General features: G+C 40.9%; 1 pseudogene; it reads left to right on the top strand.

Annotated features, from left to right (window-relative positions):
- The first annotated feature begins 1,337 nt into the window (after window positions 1-1,337).
- LOC104969075 (high mobility group nucleosome-binding domain-containing protein 3-like) lies at window positions 1,338-6,727 on the top strand (annotated as a pseudogene).
- The last annotated feature ends 729 nt before the right edge of the window (window positions 6,728-7,456 follow it).

Below are 7,456 nucleotides of genomic sequence, written 5' to 3'. Positions count from 1 at the left end.
ACTGGGATCATGGCATCCAGTCCCATCACTTTATGGCAAATAGATGGGGGAAAAGTGGAAACAGTTGCAGATTTTATTTTCTTGGGCTCCAAAATGACTGTGGATAGTGACTGCAGACATGAAATTAAAATACACTTGCTTCTTGGTAGGAAAGCAATGACAAACCTAGACAGTGTATTAAAAAGAGGAGACATCACTTTGCCAGCAAATGTCCATACAGTCAAAGCTATGGTTTTTCCAGTAGTCATGTACAGATGTGAGATTTGGACCATAAAGAAGACTGAGAGCTGAAAAATTGATGCTTTTGAACTGTGGTGCTGGAGAAGACTCTTGAGAGTCCGTTGGACAACAAGGAGATCAAATCAGTCCATCCAAAAAGAAATCAATCCTGAATATTCACTGGAAGAACTTATGCTGAAGCTTCAATACTTTGGCCACCTGAAGGGAACAGCCAACTCATTGGAAAAGACCCTGATGCTGGGAAAGAGTAAGGGCAGGAGAAGAGGCCAACAGAGGATGAGATGGTTGGATGGCATCACAAATTCAATGGACATGAGTTTGAGGAAACCCTGAGAGATAGTGAAGGACAGGGAAGCCTGGAATGCTGCAGTTCATGGGGTTGCAGTCAGACACCACTTAGTGACTGAACAACAACATACAATATATACAATATTCATGTTGTATATTTTATATTGTATATGTGTATATATAATGAAATTCATCATTTTAACCACTTTTATGTATAAAAGTTATGTATAAAAGTGGCATTGAGTACATTCACAGTGTTGTGCAACCATTACCTCCATCTATTTCCATAACATTTTCATCATCCAAACAGAAGCTTTAAATCCATTAAACAGCAACTCCCCATTCTTCTCTCTGATCAGACCCTGAAAACCTCCTTTCTACCTTTTGTCTCTATGAATTTGCCTATTCTAGATATATCATGTAAATGAAATCATATAACATTTATCCTTTTATGTCTGACATTAAAATACTTAATGGTAAACATTTCACTTAGTAAAATGTTTTCAAAATTCAACCATGCTGCAACACCTATCAAAATTTCATTCTGTTTTAAGATTGAATAATATTCCATTGTGTGTATATATCCCATTTTGTTTATTCTTACATTATTGATGGACACATGGCTTGTTTTTATCTTTTGGTTCCTGTGATTAATGCTGCTCTGAACATTGGTGTGCAAGAATCTGTTTGAATTCCTGCCTTCAATACTTTGGGGCATATACATACACAGAATTGATGAATCCTGAAAATATACCTTTAAAAGGATTTCAAGGGGCCTGAGCAGCTGTGGGGGCAACATTATTTAGCAGCAATGCCATCAGTTCCAGCCCACTGCTTTACTTTTTAGCTGCATGAGCATAGGAACATAGTTATTATGCCAAAGAGAAAATCCCCAGAGAATACATAGGGGAAGGATGGATCCAAAGTAACTGAATAGGGGCCTACCAGACAGTTTGCCAGGTTTTCAGCAAAACCTGCTTCTTCAAACCCTGAACCTAAACCAAGAAAAAAAATCTGCAAAGAAAGAACCTGGAACAAAGAGTAATATAGGGGCTGATTGTAGTTGTTTAGTTGCTAAGTCATGTCTGAGTCTTTTGCAACCCCATGGACTGTAGCCCATCAGGCTCCTCTGCCCATGGGATTTCCCAGGCAATAATACTGGAGTAGGTTGCCATTTCCTTCTTCAGGGGATCTTCCTGACCCAGGGATTGAACCTGAGTCTCCTGCATTGGCAGGCAGATTCTTGACCACTGAGCCACCTGGGCAACCCAATGCTGGCTATAACCTGAGCCATATGCTTGAGTTGTTTTGAACATATTTGAATCCCCACCAGATGGTAGAATTTAAATGCATGCTGACTACAAGCACAAAGAGCCCAGAAGACTGGTTGGAACCAGAAGGCTGATGATACTGACCCTCGATTACTCCATCACCAACCAATCAGAGAACTGTGCACCAGCTGATCATGCACTCCACAATCCTCTTCCTCACCCTGTCTTTAGAAACATTTCCTGGAAAGCCATCAGGGAGGTCTGAGCCATTTGAGCATTAGCTGCCTATACCCTTTGTTTGGCCTTGCAAATAAAGTCTGCACTTTCCTTTACCTGAACCTGAAGTTAGTAGATTGGCTTTTCTGGATGCAGGCAAGAGAACCCTGGTTTGGTTCAGTAACAGGATGGCTACCCTGAACACTGTTATATCTACTACTGAGAGATCTGTATGTAAGTTAAGAATAACAGCTAGAACTGGACATGGAACAACAGACTGGTTCCAAATAGGAAAAGGAGTACATCAAGGCTGTATATTGTCACCCTGCTTATCTAACTTATATGCAGAGTACATCATGCAAAACACCAGGCTGGATGAAGCACAAGCTGGAATCAAGATATCTGGGAGAAATATCCATAATCTCAGATATGCAGATGACACCACCCTTGTGGCAGAAACTGAAAAGGAACTGAAGAGCCTCTTGATGAAAGTGAAAGAGGAGAGTGAAAAAATTGGCTTAAAACTCAACATTCAAAAAACAAAGATCATGGCATCTAGTCTGATCACTTTATGGCAAGTAGATGGGGAAACAATGGAAACAGTGACAGACTTTATTTTGGGGGGGCTCCAAAATCACTGCAGATGGTGACTGCAGTCATGAAATTAAAAAACACTTGCTTCTTGGAAGAAAAGCTATGACCAACCTAGACAGCATATTAAAAAGCAGAGACGTTACTTTGTCGACTGTCTAGTCAAAGCTATGGTTTTTCCAGTAGTCATGTATGAATGTGAGAGTTGAACTATAAAGAAAACTGAGTGCTGAAGAATTGATGCTTTTGAACTGTGGTGTTGGTGAAGACTCTTGAGAGTCCCTTGGACTGCAAGGAGATCAAATCAGTTCATCCTAAAGGAAATCTATCCTGAATATTCATTGGAAGAACTGATGCTGAAGCTGAAGCTCCAGTACTTTGGCCACCTTATGCAAAGAACTGACTCATTGGGAAAGACCCTGATGCCGGGAAAGACTGAAGGAAGGAGGAGAAGGGGATGACAGAGGATAGGATGGTTTGATGGCATCACCAACTCAATGGACATGAGTTTGAGCAAGCTCCAGGAGTTGGTGATGGACAAGGGGGCCTGGCATGCTGCAGTCCATGGGGTTGCAAAGAGTGGGACATGACTGAGTGATTGAACTGAAATGAACCCTGAACACCCTTCCTTCCAGCATGCAGAACCTATGGAAAGTACAAATTGGTCCCAAGCAGAGGCTAAGTTGGACAGTGTATGAGACGGATGGGCCATTCATTTCCTATCTCTCTCCAAGAGTTTAATCTCTTAGGACTTGGCAGAGAGAAGGGGTAACTAAATATCTTTTTTTTTTTTTTCATTTAGTACTGGGGTGTAGCCAATTACAAATGTTGGGATCCTGAAAGGTGAACAGAGAAGGGATTTAGCCATACACATACATGTATTCATTCTCCCCCCAAACTCTCCTAGGATGCCACATAACATTGAGCAGAGTTCCATGTACTATACAGTAAGTCCTTGTTGGTAACCCTTTTAAATATAGCACTGTGTACATGTCTATACCAAACTCTCAAAGTATCCCTTCCCTTCTTCTCCGGCAACCATGCATGACTGGTTTCAGTTGTGTCTGACTCTTTGCCACTCTATGGACAGCAGTCCACCAGGTTCCTCTGTCCATAGGATTCTCCAGGCAAGGATACTGCCATGCCCTCCTCCTGACAACCATAAGGGAACTGAATATCTTGAGTCATGGAGATTGTATCTTTCTCTAAGTCAGTGCCTTCAAAATGGCAGGACCTTCAATTGGAGTAACTTGATGCCAGTTGGGACAAGAATAAAATCAAGCCCTGTGGTCTTGGAGACAGTTGCAGTCACACTTGGAAGGGATGGAATGCATGTTCAGGGGAGCCACAAGTGCCATAATGCACAGAAACAAGGAACACCATCTGCTTCATGGATTGAAAATAAGGAGAGTGGAACTGGGTGAGTGCCTTGCAAAAGAGGTGAACAGTTTACCAACTTCTTTCTCTCTGTCTCTTTCCATGTCTTACTGATTTAAGAGCTTTGCAGGAACTCTGCTATTCTCCATGTAGCTCCTTCAGTAAACCCATATTTGACACAATTTGTGGCAGTTTTAAGACATGGTTTACAAATTCTTTTATATTCCTCTCCCTGGTGGCTCAGCAGTGAGGGAGGTCTCACTTCAATCCCTGGGTCAAAGATCCCCTGGAGGAGGAAATAGCAACACACTCCAGTATTCATGCCTGGGGAATTCCATGGACAGAGGAGTCTGGTGGGCTACAGTCCATAGGATCACAAAGAGTTGGATGTGACTAAAGCGTCTGAGCACACGTGAAAGTGAAGTCCATAACCCCTCTCTTGAATCAACTTGTAATTCTAAGTATGAATTGTAGTTGAAACTATTAATATCTACTGTCTCTAAAGAGTTTGTTGCTCAGTTTATTGAAATGTCAGTTTCTTAGTTTTAAAATAGGGCCAGTAAGAATTACAATTTTCCATAATATTTTTAGAATCAAGAATCAAAGATCCCAGCTATGTATTCTCACATGCTCCTACATTCAATGGTATAAATCTCTTTCCTTATCTCTGTTGACTCTACCCAATCTAATTTTTATTTCATGCAAGCAGTTTCTCCAGGGACTAAGGGTGGGGCAAATGGGGAGATACTGGTCAAAGGATCCAAACTTCCAGATAGAAGATGAATAAATTCTGGAGATCTAACTAGAGTCAGGGCTTCCCTAGTGACTCAGACAGTAGAGAATCTGCCTATTTAGAGAATCTGAAACTGCCTATGCAGAAGACCCCAGTTTTATCCCTGGGTCAGGAAGATCCCCTGGAGAAGGAAACGGCTACCTAAGCCAGTGTTCTTGACTGAAGAAGTGCATGGACAGAGGTTACAGTCCATGAGGTCACAAAGAATCAGACACAACTGAGGGACTAACACTTTCACTTTTTCAAATGGGAAGGGAATTCAAAAAAGAGGATATATGTATACATATATATATATGTGTGTGTGTATATATATATATATATATGTCAGATTCTATATCTGATTCACTTTGCTATATAGTGAAAACTAACATATTGCAAAGCAACTATACTCCAATAAAAATTATTTTTTTTAATGTATTTGTTCATTTTTAACAGCCATTGCTGCAAAGGGCAATGTGTACATGAATATGTGGAAGGGAAGGGTGCAGGATCTCAAGCTAGAAAAATAAAGATATATCTTTAAAATAATAAATTTTGATCTTCAAATGAGAGGTAACATTCCATGGCATGTGGAAGCTTTGCTGCTGCTGCTGCTAAGTCGCTTCAGTCATGTCCGACTCTGTGCAACCCAACAGACGGCAGCCCACCAGGCTCCGCTGTCCCTGGGATTCTTCAGGCATGAACACTGGAGTGGGTTGCCATTTCCTTCTCCAATGTATGAAAGTGAAAAGTGAAAGTGAAGTCGCTCAGTCATGTCTGACCCTCAGCGACCCCATGGACTGCAGCCTTCTAGGCTCCATGGGGTTTTGCCATGGGATTTTCCAGGCAAGAGTACTGGAGTGGGGTGCCATGTGGAAGCTTTAAGAAATGGCAATTAGCAAACATGCAAAAATCAACTGCTATAAACCACAGTATTTAATATTATTTTGAGAATTCAAACAAATGCATAAAATGAAAACAAGAAAGGGAGATAAACATTTTAAAGTGACAACAAATGTATCATCATTTGTTGATCAGATGTTGGAGGTGAAGATCTTTCAAATCTCTGAAGATGCAGCTTTGTGAGGGTCCTTCATCACTCATTTCAACAAATCCCTTAAGGCAGTTGTTTTCAAATTTTAGTCACCCATAGGATCCACTTGGGTGGCTTGTTAAACACAAGGAGCTAGGGCTGACGCTGGAGTTTCTGACTTAGCATCAATAGATCTAGGATGAAGGAAAAATGCGCATGTCTAACAAGCTCCCAGGTGATGTTGATGCTGCTGGTCTGGAGACAAAACTATGAGAAACACTACTCTTCTTTGTGTCCCTAGGACTCTGTCTAATAAGTTTTCCCTCCATTGCTTACATCTCCCTCCTCTATACCACCCCCAACCTTTACTTTGGTACCCTGCCTCTTTCAGATGACATCATGGAAACCCCTAGTTGTCTTGATTGTTTTCCTATAGCACACATTTTCTTCCAGAAAGTACAGGGAGATTATCCAAGAAGGGAATTCACACCATATGTCTGGGAAGCCCAAGATGCTTTGCCTTGGGGACACAGAAAGCTTATTTCAAAAGTTTCGAGAACTTTGGTAGCTGAATTCTCAGGCTGTCTCATTAAATAAATTGGCCTGTTGTCACTCTACTCTTTAAACAATTAAGCTCCCTTGGGGTAGAAGGAGAATAATAGAAAAGAAACTTTCTGCCACTGCTGTTTCCCTGAAGATCGTAGTAAAGAGAGGCAAATTTCTTTGTTCCAATTATTCTTAATTTATCTGACTATGCTCAAACATTTACAGTCCAGATTATCCCCCTGGAGATTAAAAAGCTTTCTTCATGAAGAAGTCTCCCAGGGCTCTGTAAGATTCTGCCCTAATTCTTTCTTCCCCTTTATAGGATTTGATTTCAAAGTTAGAAGTTTCTCCCTCAGGGATGCGTTAATGCTGCAAGTTGCCCAGTGGACTTGAATCTGGGAATCCCATTGTAACAGAAACAAAATGCTTTAGAAAGTTTCCTATTTCAAGGTGAAAAGACAGCCTTCAGAATGGGAGAAAATAATAGCAAATGAAGCAACCGACAAACAACTAATCTCAAAAATATACAAGCAACTCCTACAGCTCAACTCCAGAAAAATAAATGACCCAATCAAAAAATGGGCCAAAGATCTAAATAGACATTTCTCCAAAGAAGACATACAGATGGCTAACAAACACATGAAAAGATGCTCAACATCACTCATTATCAGAGAAATGCAAATCAAAACCACTATGAGGTACCATTTCATGCCAGTCAGAATGGCTGCGATCCAAAAGTCTACAAATAATAAATGCTGGACAGGGTGTGGAGAAAAGGGAACCCTCTTACACTGTTGGTGGGAATGCAAACTAGTACAGCCACTATGGAGAACAGTGTAGAGATTCCTTAAAAAACTGGAAATAGAACTGCCTTATGATCCAGCAATCCCACTGCTGGGCATACACACTGAGGAAACCAGAAGGGAAAGAGACACGTGTACCCCAATGTTCATCGCAGCACTGTTTATAATAGCCAGGACATGGAAGCAACCTAGATGTCCATCAGCAGATGAATGGATAAGAAAGCTGTGGTACATATACACAATGGAGTATTACTCAGCCATTAAAAAGAATACATTTGAATCAGTTCTAATGAGGTGGATGAAACTGGAACCTGTTATA

This window comes from Bos taurus, chromosome 7, assembly GCF_002263795.3.
Source record: "Bos taurus isolate L1 Dominette 01449 registration number 42190680 breed Hereford chromosome 7, ARS-UCD2.0, whole genome shotgun sequence".
NCBI classification, from domain to species: Eukaryota; Metazoa; Chordata; class Mammalia; order Artiodactyla; family Bovidae; genus Bos; species Bos taurus.
The sequence above is the reverse complement of the archived record's forward strand: the minus strand, read 5'-3'. Positions and strand labels throughout refer to the sequence as shown.